The 12,232-nt window shown below is 42.2% G+C and overlaps 1 long non-coding RNA gene across 1 annotated transcript; it reads right to left on the bottom strand.

Annotated features, from left to right (window-relative positions):
* Window positions 1-3,259: 3,259 nt before the first annotated feature.
* LOC134810739 (uncharacterized) lies at window positions 3,260-11,251 on the bottom strand. The gene is made up of 3 exons (XR_010159368.1): window positions 11,083-11,251; window positions 6,476-6,623; window positions 3,260-5,130 (listed from the first exon to the last, which is right to left on the bottom strand). It is a non-coding gene; the product is annotated as an uncharacterized LOC134810739 (long non-coding RNA).
* Window positions 11,252-12,232: the final 981 nt, after the last annotated feature.

A 12,232-nucleotide genomic window follows, 5' to 3' on the forward strand; every position in this document is an offset into this window, starting at 1 on the left:
CACAATTGGCTCATGCCTGTAATCCCAGCACTTTGGGAGGCTGAGGCAGGAGGATCACTTAAAGTCAAGTATTTGAGATCAGCCTGGGTAACATAGCAAGACCCTGTCTCTACCAAAAAAAAATTTTTTTTAAATTAGCCAAGCATGGTGGCATATGCCTGTAGTCCCAGCTACTCGAGAGGCTGAGGGAGGAGGGTCGCTTGAGGCCAGGAGGTCAAGGCTGCAGTGAACTATAATCATGCCACTGCACTCCAGCCTGGGTGACACAGCAAGACCCTGTCTCTAAAAACAAAACAAAAAACCCCGCAAAGTTGTAATCTACCTAAACACATAATTTTAAAAGTCATGTAGCACTCTATTTTTAATCATATAATGGGGAAATTCAAGGAAAGGGTTGCAATATGTCGATACTCAAGCATGACTTCCCTGGGAGGCAGCAGTACCCAAATACCTTGTCCTCTGTGTGCAGCCACCAGGAATGTACCAGCCACAAATGAACACTGATGCTGATATATTTATTGTGATTTAAAATAACACAGTCGCATCTCTGTTAGTGATATATTTTCTAAAATAATGAACAACTCTTGGAGAAGTGCCATATGATGCCATCCTTCCAGCTTGAGTGACACAGCAAGAATGTGTGATTGAGCAGAGAGTCCAGTGTCACCACGTCCTAGAGATGAGATCTCTAGCAAGTCACTTTGATATCTATTTATATCCATTCCTCAGCATCTGTGTGCTTTGTACCAATATAATGCCATCCTATTTTCTGTCAATTTACAGAATTGATGCTTTACTGAAAAGTTCAGGGAGTATTCAGACAGTGCAAAAATGTTTTTGAATTTACACACAATATAGATTTAGGCTTAGATTATTCCAAATAGGTCTTTCACCCAACTGTATGTCCAGTGAAACATTTGAAAATTACATGTGAAATGGGATAACTTTTTGATGTATGCAACTGACCAGTGTATTGCAAGACGTCTGCTCCCCTTGGCCCCACCTACTAAATGCCAATTACAATGATGGGTGAAATCCCACCTCCCCTAGGAGTGGCAGCTCTTCTCCATCTTGTCCCACATTGAGAACCACTGCTTTATCAGCTTTCTTGTGCTTCAGTTCTCACCCTTCTGTCTGAGCTCACCTTCTCTCCCCAGTATCCAGGATCTCTCTCTCCTTTTTTCTTTTTTATTCTTTATCTCTTATAATTCGGCATTTCAACGTAACAAAACTTATATTTCTCTCTTAACTTCTTTATGCTAGCCTGGCACACTTGGTCCTCTGAATTATTTTGCTTCCAACTCAGCCTGGGTTGAATCCTGAAGGAGTCAGCAAGGCTTAGAAAAATTTCTTGGAACCAGAAACTCATGTGGAAGTCATTTAGTTTAACCCTCCTTTTCTACATGATCAAACTGAAGCTTAAATATATGCAGTGACTTGCCTGGGGTCCCACAACAAGTAAGTGGTAGTTTCAAAACAGGAACCTGAGTGTCTTCCACTATCCTTATACCTAGCTCTCTCTTGCTCAATAAGCCAATAAACCAAGCAACAAACCCTTATTAATGTCAAATGTAAGGCACTTTGTTAGGAATGCCTTACACTTCCTGAATTTAAGTACAATTGGAAAGATAAGAAATGGCAATAAAACAATGATTCCATTTAACAAAGTGTATGTCTTGTATTCCAGTTTTGCACAAGACTTTGTGCTACATGTTTCAGGAGATACAATGAATGGCAGCAGCTTCAGCCTACTCTTCCTCTAGAGCACATGGTCTGGTAATGAGATAAGACCTTATTATAATGCAAGGTAGAACCAAACACAGCCGACACTTGAGCAACATGAGTTTGAACTGTGCAAGTTCACTTATACAGAGATTTCTTTCTACCTCTGCCCTGCCCCCAGATGACAAGACCAACCCCTCTGCTTCATCCTCCTCCTCAGCCTACTCAATGTGAAGACTATGAGGATTTTTGTGTATGGTATGAGATAGGGGTTCAGTTTCATTCTTTTGTATATAGGTATCTAGTTTTCTTAATAACATTTGTTGAAGAGACTATCCTCTCCCCATTATGTATTTTTTGGCATCTTTGGATGCATGGGTTTATTTCTGGGTTGTCTATTCTGTTCCAATGGTATATACATCTGTCTTTATGCAAATACCGTACTTTTTATTATGTCTTTGTAATATAATTTGAAGTCAGGAAGTGTGATGGCTTCAGCTTTGTTCTTCTTTTTCAAGATTGGTTATTCAGGGTCCTTTTGATTCCATAGGAATTTAAGAATATTTTTTCTATTTCTATAAAAAGTGCCTTTGGGATTTTGATAGAGATTGTGTTGAATATGTAGATCATTTTGGGTAGTATGGACATTTTTACAATATTAATTCCTCCAATCCAGGTACATAGGATTTGTATCTTCTCATTTATTTGTATCTTTTAAAATTTCCTTCATGAATGCTTTGTAAGCTTCAGTATATAAGTCCTTTACTTCTTTGGTTAAGTTAATTTCTAAGTATTTTATTTTTTTTGTTGTTGCTAATGTAAATGGGACTGTTTTCCTGTGGAGAAAAGAGAACCCTTATACACTGCTGGTGAGAATGTAAATTAGTAAAACCATTATGGAAAATGGTATGAAGGTTCTCCAAAAACTTAAAAATAGAACTAACATGATCCAGCAATCCTAGTTCTTGGTATCTAAAGCAATCGAAATCAGGATTGTAAAGAGTTCTCTGCACTACCATGTTCATTACAGGATTATTCACAAAGCTAAGCTATGGAAATGGCCTAAATGTTTTTCAACAGATGAATGGATAAAGAAAATGTGGTGTGTGTGTGTGTGTGTGTGCACGCGCGTGTGTGTGTATAACAGAATACTATTAAAAAAGAAGGAAATCCTGCTGTTAGCCACAACATGATGAAGCTGGAAGACATTATGCTAGGTGAAACAAACAAGACACAGAAACAGAAATCCTGCATGATCTCATTTATATGTGAAATTGAAAATAGTCAAATTTATAGAAGCAGATAGTAGGATAGTGGTTTCCAGGGCCTGGTCAAGGAAGAAATAGGGTGCTACTGGCCAAAAGATACAAAGATTCAGTTATGAAATACGAATAATTTCTAGAGGCCTTATGTACAGCATGGTCATGTTAATTAACAAAACTGTATTGTATACTAGTAATTTGGTGAGAGGACACATCTTAAATCTTCTCACTACACACACACACACACACACATGCACATAAACAATTGCAACTATGCAGAGGTAATGGATATGTTTAATTAGCTTGATTGTGGTGATAATTTAATAACGTATACTAAAACATCAAGTTGCACATCTTAAATGTATACATTTTTATATGTCGATGATTTCTTAATAAAGCTGTTTAAAAATGAGACAACCAGGTGGACAGCTCCATGGAAGCAAGACAGAACTCCCTCGGGAAGTGGAACTTGAACACTGCCTGAGTACACAGTTGGGAAGATGATCAATTTTGATGTCGGAGTCGCTCGGACTTTAGCAAGGAAAGGGAAGGCTGTGAGCCAGATGCTGGGGTCACTGAGGAAAGCAAGAAAGTGTTAGAAACAGTGCTATATGGAGTCCAACACCAGCAAAGCTCTTGGATAATAATCACAAAACAGTGGTCGAGAGAAGTACTGGAGAGAACGGAAAAGCCGATCCCACTTTCGTTCAGTTAAGGGACAGGAATAAGAGAAAGATACATTGAGAAGATTACAAGAGAAATGGTGTCTTCAGAGAAAAGGCAACGGTCACCTAATGGTAGAAGCAGAGGTACAAATAATTTTTTGATAAGATCTGTGCAGGTTTTTAAAATATAGAGTCTCAAGGAATAGGTCGTACAGGTTCAAGTTAGACAAACGTAAGACAAGAGGTTAAGATTCTCTGGATACGGATGAAAATAAGGGCCTAGGTGCAGGGAGAGTGGTATCCGAGATTTAAGACTTTGATTTTAATGACCAGGGCTTGGGAAGAAGAGGATGGAGGAGGGACTTCTGAGCAACTAACAAAAGAGGAATGTAAATGAGGCAGAAATCAATGAATGTAGGAAGTGTTGGGTTTACATGATGACCACTGTGGGGAGCTCCAGCCCATTCCTCCCTTAGGAGCACAGGTTCCGGAGCTCAGCAGAGGAGTTCAAATTTTCAATCTCTTCACTAGTTATGGGACAAGCCACTTAAATGTGTTGTAGGATTAGCCACTTAATCTTTCCGTCAAATGGAAGTCATAAGATGGGGATAATTACAGTTGCGAGAATTAAGTGAGCTATTACATATCACGTGTTTTTGCGTCATCAGCCCAGAGGTTGTGTAGTTACACCAGGCAACAGTACCAAGACCGTGAGTGCAGCTGAGCAATGGTGCTCAGGGCTTGAGGCTTAGTATGACAAGATAAACTGTTAGCAGGTGTTGACTCTTCCTTTAGGACAATGTGCTCTTTGGGGATTGTCTTTTTCTCCAGCACTGCCACGCGACCCATATAGTAAAAACAAGGTGAAGGTGCCTCCAATTGTCTTTTCCAGGAAGAACCAATTGACACGAAGTCCGGGACCAGGAGCCCTGGCCTCCCTCGGACTTTGAATGAAATCTGCTCCTTCTCTGAGGTGTGCATCTCCTCCCTTGTCTCTTCTCGCAGTAGAGTGGTGGGATGCTGGGATTGTGGTGAGGATCTGGGCAACAAAGCCAGGGGCACACACCAGCCCGCTTCAGACCTGGCCTTGGGGCTTGGGAGGGCTCATGGCTCACTCGTGGTCCAAGACCGCCATGGGCGCACAGGCCTGGAGCGCAGTAGGCTATGAAGACAGTGCGATGACACCAAAGGGACCGCCCACTTTAGCGGGAGACAGGAGGAGAGAAGGAAACTCCTCCACTCTCAGTTTCCATTCCTGGAACATGTCTCTGGACACACAATCTCTCAGCTTTTGCAGGGCTGTCTCCACACATATTGCTTTGGGATAAGAATACGGGCTGCCGGGCACCACCACCAAGGGCTGGACAAGCATCAGGAAGTTTCCTCGAAGTATCTACTTGCAGTGGTGCCCTTGTGCGGGTCCTGGGCCTCCTCATTATCATTTTATTGCATTTCTCCTCTTTGCACCCTGAGGACTTTTTCTAGAATAAACATAAAACCAATTACTTTAGAAATAAAATGTGTTTTTCGTTAAAACCCCATTCTGGCTCCTCCAGTCCCAACAAGGCATTTCCTGATTGAACTAATTGGCTTTCAAGTTATCAATGATACTGTTTCTTTACAAGGAGCTAAACGTATAGGACATCCCTGTGTCCAACTAAAAGCCCTCCTACCACCCATATGAAATGAAACTTTCCTTTGGGAAGCTTTAAGGAAAATGCAAGTATAAGAGGGAAAGTTGTTCAGAACTTGAAGAGAAAGCCTCTCATCCTCCGTGTGGACCACATTCCTTCCACTTACCCTCATCCAAACTGTCATCCTCCCCACTAAGGTGTCCTCCCTCATCCTATCAGCCAAGGGAAATACACATCTAAGACTAAGAAAAACATGATCTCTTAGCCTGCCCAAGTTGAAGGCACCCAGAATTTGTCCCAAGAGCAAACTTCTAGAATTCTCAACAGAGAAAACCCAAGCAGAGATCTTCCAGAGCAAGCCATTCTCCATCACACCCCTGTCCAGCAAGAAGAGAGCCATGGTTAACACAAGCACCTACTGCACCACAGTTCTCAATTCTGGCTGCACATTACACTCACACACGAGGAACTTTGACAACTTCTGATGCAAGGGTCCCATGCCAGAGACTCGGATTTAAGTGGCGTAGTGTGAAACCAAGTCACCAGTACCTCTGAAATATCTTCAGAAGCTCTGGGTGCAGTGGCTCACACCTGTAATCCCAACACTTTGGGAGGCAGAGGCAGAAGGACTGCTGGAGCCCAAAAGTTCGAGACCAGCCTGGGCAAAAATAGTGAGACCATGTTTCTATGAATTTTTTCTTTTTAATTAACTGGGCATGGTAGCATGTGCCTATAGTTCCAGCTACTCCAGAAGCTGAAGTGGGAGAATCACTTGAGCCAGGAAGGTCAAAGTTGCAGTGAGCCATAATTGCACCACTGCACTCCAGCCTGGGCAACAGAGTGGTGAGACTCTGTCTCAAAAAAAAAAAAAAAAAAAAAAAAGAAAATTCAGATGTGCAGCCTGATTTGAGAATCTCTGTGGTAGCATGGTGCTGTCCAATACAGTAGCTAATAGCCATATAGCCATTCATGGCTCCTTAAAGTTAAATCAGCTAAAATGAAATAAAGTTAAAAATTCAGTTCCCAAGTTGTACTGGCCACATTCAAGGGCTCAATTACTACAGGTGACCAGTGCCTACTATGTTGAGGAATGGTGGATATAGAACATTTCCATCATCACAGAAAGTTCTACTGGATGGAGATGTTCTAGAACGTCAAAATGTCAGAGTCAAAACTCAGTTTTTCTACTAACCGAGGAAGATTGTTCTTTCCAAGTCCACTTGTCTCATCTTCTCCCTGAGCTACAGACCTCACAGCAGAATTCAGTCGTCTAGGACTCCTTGGCTCCCAAGAGCAATGCCAGTATTAAACTACACGATGACAGGGGCTTTCATTCATCACTGCAATAGGAAAGATGACATTCAGTGATTCCCTGATTTGCCCTAAATCTCACAGCAAGGAGCAGAGTCATGATTTTAAACCAGGCTTGTTTCTATCAAAACACAAGCTCACTTATTCAGCCCAACCACTCCTTCACTGGGACTCCTGGCCACATCAGAGCTTTCTCCTCCAAGAGTAAAGGCCCTGAGATGTGCTCTGCTGACCACAGGGTTTCCATGTCAGCCACTCCTCTTACCTACCGCATTCTGACCCCTTAACTGCTACCATCTTCAATGTCAGCTACTGAAAAAAAAAAAAAAAAACTGCATGGATGCATTTCAGTAAACTTGCCTTGTGGTGGCCAAGAAACAAAGGGAAGTTCCATCCTCTGCTTGGCTGGTAAGACTTGCTCGCAGGGGCACTTCCTATCAAAACATTGCCTGGACCTTAGGAGTAAGGTGCCTTAGAGGAATGCAAAGAAAGGAATCAGCTCGTGCAGTGGACAGGAGCTCAGGAAGCTTCTAAGACATGAGTTTCCAAGGGAAAGGCCACAGGTTTGGGGCTCCTGTGATGTCCTGTTGCCTGAAGAAAATTAGCTTATTTTGTATCATTTTAGTACCTGAGAGAAAACACGTGGCCTCCATTTGACTGCCATTGGCTTGATTTAAACTTAAAATTGTATGCAAGTATGAGCAAGTTTCTCTTTCCTGCTCTGGTGTGTGTGTGTGTGTGTGTGTGTGTGTGTGTGCGTGCACATGCTAGCAGGAGGGAAAGGATTGAGGAAGGAGGAAATGGGAACTAAGAATATTCCTAAACACAATGAATGTTTACATTTTAATTATTTTCAATTATGTTTTCATAAGCCATCAAAAATGGTACAAGAAGATGTTTAAGGGGTAAATTTGGAGTACATTCATCCCAGTCTAGAACATAAATAACTCATATCATGATGCCACTGGCTATCAAGTGTAGACTTTCCCCAATATCTTCCATGTTGTCTTATGTACCTTCTTTTTTAAAATTTATTTTTTGTACAGATGGGGTATTGCTAAGTAGTCCAGACCTGTCTTGAATTCCTGGCCTCAAGCAATCCTCCCTCCTGGACCTCCCAAAGCACTTGGATTATAGACCTAAGCTAACATGTCTGGCTTTATTTACCTTCTTAAATGTATTCATAGTCACCCAGTGTCACTACTCTTGTTTTGTTTTGTCACCCTTTCCTGTCTAGTGAGTTGCTGCAACTATGAATCCCAGGCCAGTGGCCTGAAGACAAAGCAAATGGCTTTGAGCCGCTGGATCCTGGACAGGCCAGGGCTTCCTCTATAAACACACAGAAATCTAACTGCACCCCAGTACATCATCTCACAAACAATGCAGAATGGTTTTCTGTTTTAATGTCAAAATTATAATTAATATTACTATCTAATAATCTGGGACTTTCTCTCCAAATAATGCTATTATCCAGTCCATGTTTTTGTAGTGGCGATTTTATTCTCATGGACTAATATGGCCACAACCATGATATAAATAGATAAAGGCACTTGGTTAATTTCCTCAGTTCTGCAAAAATCCAGGACACCAGCAAGAACAATTTTTTGATGGAGAAACACTGACTGTATCCACTTAGGCCACAAGCCAGGGTCTTTTAAAAACTATGAATCAGAACCTAAAGCTCAAGTTGGAGACTCCTCTTGCTAATGGTGTGATCACTTGGCTCCTCTTGGTCATGACCCCTTTGATCATGACTGTCAGCCAATGAGGAAGCTAGATGCAGACTTTCTTTTGACTGAGGCCCTGGAGAAGCCAGGAAGTAGTGATGAGGCCCACTCTGCACGGGGATCTGCTTGCAAATCCAGCTCCCCATTTTGGGGGTGAAATGAGAAGCAACAGCTCACTCCTTTCCGCTCCCTAATGGCTTTATACCTGCTTTGTCTTGATTGCTGCTGCCTCAGACTGCTCCTTAATCCCGTAAAACAAAAGACTCTACTACCTGTTGAAAGGCATGAACATGCCCAGAGTCCACTGCCATTTCCAACCCAATGGGGTGCATGGGGTGCCACTCAGATTGTGCGTGCAACTGGTCAAACATTGAGCTGTTTCTTGTCCCTTACCTGTAAGGATGGGGCTAGCTTGGGCCAGAACTACATGAAGCATTTGGCTGAGTTTATTTGGGCTTGATTTCTGATTACCACGCCAGTTGCCCAGGGGACAGGCAAATCACACACAGGTGATCTGATCTGATTTTTAAGAAGTGGTCTGATTAGTTCACTTGTATTAACAACCCAATCAGATCGACTAGGTGGCAATGCATTGATTTTATGGCCCCGCCTGAATCAATCTGAATAAAACCATTTAGTGGCACATATAAACACAGCTGAATGTAGACAAGTGGGATGAAATCTTTCCTTTAAGCTCTTGAGGAATAGAAAATAAAACTACTTAGATAGTGTCTCTACCGAGGAGATTATGTATATAAGGCTAACGCGACCCTGGTTTCCTTGGTTTCTATTATATCCTAACTCCCTAAACAGAATTCAACTTCTTTTCCGAGTTTCATTCCACAGACATCCCTTCTTTGCATACATTAAGCTCCCAAATATGTGATTGTGATAGGTAAGGACAGAGGACAAAAGGCACACATGTAAACTGTCAAAGAGTTTATTTCCACAGGGATTATGAAATCCCTGGCCTCTGACCCAGGGCTCAAAGACAGATTGATTATTTTCTGAAATAAAATTGATCCAACAGAATATATGCAAAACAGGGATTCTAAAAGATTCTTGGCCATCACCATTTGACTAACAACTTACTCCTGCGCCTTATTAACAGTCACACTCCTTTCTAGTTGGACAAAAGAGTGATGTTTCAGGGCTTTTCTTTTGACTGCCCCCTGTGGAATGGCCAGGTCTCTGCTTCATGACTCTTCATGCTCCTTAGACATCACTCAAATCAAAAGGCCAGTTGATTACAGTTCTGGAATTAGAGTGCAGCACATATTCCTAATGACTCTTCTTTCCTGTTGGCTGTGCCCTCCCTACGACTCAGTTTTCTCATCTGTAAAATGAGATGGTTGACGTGAGTCATCTCTAAGATCCCTTCCAGCACTTGCATTGTAAGATTTTATTTTATTTTATTTTATTTATTTATTTATTTGAGATGGAGTCTTGCTCTGTCACCCAGACCGGGGTGCAGTGGCGCAATCTCGGCTCACTGCAGCCTCCACCTCCTGGGTTCAAGTGATTATCCTGCCTCAGCTTCCCAAGTAGCTGGGACCACAGGCACATGCCATCACGCCCGGCTAATTTTTGTAGTTTTAGTAGAGATGGGTTTTACCATGTTGGCCAGGCTGGCCTCAAACTCCTGACCGCAGTGATCCACCCAGCTCGGCCTCCCAAACTGCTGGGATTACAGGCGTGAGCCAGCGAGCCTGGCCCCACTGTGTGATTTTAATAATACATTATGCTGTTATTTGCACAGACATTTCTATCCTGCACAGCAATTTTGTATCTATAACCTGCAATGCTCCTATTCTGCTGTCCTAGGAAAACAGACCCTTCAATTTCTTCAGAAATATTGGCATGTCGGATTAGATCCCCAAGGGGCCCTCAGACTTAATATGGTAATATGCTAAGTTCCTAGGGCTGCCATCATGCTGACCATTGGATTTGCAGCTGATTCTGGATTCCTTAGGCACGATAATGCCTTGTTTGTTGAGAGTTAATGCCACCTGCCAGTGTTTGATGTGGCAAGGACTGTGGCATGAGGCAATGAGCTCTAACCATCTTGTGTTGAAAGACAGAAATTTTCTTCCTTATAACTCAGCTTTTATCAAGACTTTAAAATGCAGCCAAGGCATTAAAGAGAGAGAAAAAAAAACTTTGGAAGGTTTTTATACTTTTTGTAAAAAAAAAAAAAAAAAATTCTTTCATTTTTTTTAACCACTACCAAAATCTCCTCCAAACACACAGACCCTACAGTATCCCTATTAAATTATATAGAGCGAGTCCAGCCCTTGACTGTCAGTGGGGCCCATCAGTCCTAATTTATCGCCCCAGGAAACACAGTACAATTATGGTAATAAATAATAATAGGATTCAGTACATGACAACATGAATGATGGAGCCTCTCAGAATTCATTTACATTGCTTTGTGTTGCAATCATCATGCCTCTAATGTAATGCCAAGCAAATGAGCCCCTTTGAATATTGTGCAATCTATTGCAAGTCAACTGGCACAAAACTCACTCAATAAATCATGTTCAAACACATGCCTGTAATGACAGGTAAATCAACAATGAAGTAATTGCATTTAATGTATTGAAATACTGGACCAAAAAAAAAGTGACCTCAAAGTGACTTTTTGTAAAAGGTATGATACAGTTACAACAAAGAGTGAGATCCTTCCTGAGAGGCACGCCTTGCTTAGATGCACATGCCAGAACCGATGATGATGCTGTTCCCCAAGCAGTTCTTGATTTACCTCTTTTCTCTGCAGTAATCATGGGATCAGGATGCCAGAGGCTTCAAGCGTTCACTACCTTGAATGTAATAGTCACAGGTAGAATGGAAGTCAGCCTCAAGTACAGCCAGCTCTTTTGTGCCTGAGCCAACACCAAGCTCTAAGTTTTGTAGCCAACTCTAAAGGCAACCTGATGAGGAAGAGAGAGAAAGGGTCAGGAGTCAGAAGGGCTGCATCCTTGCCCCAGCTCTGGTATTCACTAAATCACTGCATGACTCTGGCCAAGTCACACTACCTCCCGGTCCTTTGTCTGTGAAATAAAGTTGTTGGACTGTCGTGGCCAAAATTCATTGCAATTCTAACATTCAATGAAGCTCTGATTCTGATTAGAGGCCTTCACTTTTAAGCAGGCAGAAAAGAGTTCCCTGCTCTTCCTGGAGCCGTGTTGTTCCTGAGTGTTGAAGGTACTGGTTTAAACCGGCATGCATCTCTCTTCATCACTGCTGTTGGCCAGGCCAAGTGTATGTGCTTCTAATTTCTGTGAATCCTGGGTCTGCCCCTTTCTGGGCAAGCAGACAAGTCTGAAAATAGGGCCCCAGGGGCTGTGTGGATAAATAACAGACAACATTGAAATGACAACCTTCCCTTCCTTCCCCATCGCATCCACCCCAGCTCCCCTCTTCCCAGGGACAACGTCAAGAAGAGATGAAGCAGAGCCTCTGCAAAGCCAAAGGCCACTTAAGGAACTTTCCTGCTCTTGTGAAAAACTCATTCTTGGCTAAAGGGCTCCCCAGACCTCCCCACTAACCCGCCTTCCTCTCTCTGCTCAATCATCAGTCCCTGACTGTTATCAAAGTAGCTCCCACGAACCCCATAATCTTGGAGATGTGGAGACATGAAAAAGTAGGGAAAAAAGAGCACTAAATTTAGAGTGAGAAGATCTGGCTTTAAGTACTGGGTCCATAGTTTATTCGACATGTGACCTTGTGCAAGTCCCTTAACCTCTCTGTGCTTCCATTGCTTCATCTGTAAAGTGATAATAATACTCACTGTGTCTCCAATGAGGCTGTTATGAGGACAGGATGATATAGATGAAAAGGCTTTGCTAGTTGTAAAGCACAATACAGAAGTCTCATTTTTGTCATAATTTGGGAGAAAAGAACACTCTGAC

This window comes from Pan troglodytes, chromosome 7 (assembly GCF_028858775.2).
Source record: "Pan troglodytes isolate AG18354 chromosome 7, NHGRI_mPanTro3-v2.0_pri, whole genome shotgun sequence".
Classification (NCBI taxonomy): Eukaryota; Metazoa; Chordata; class Mammalia; order Primates; family Hominidae; genus Pan; species Pan troglodytes.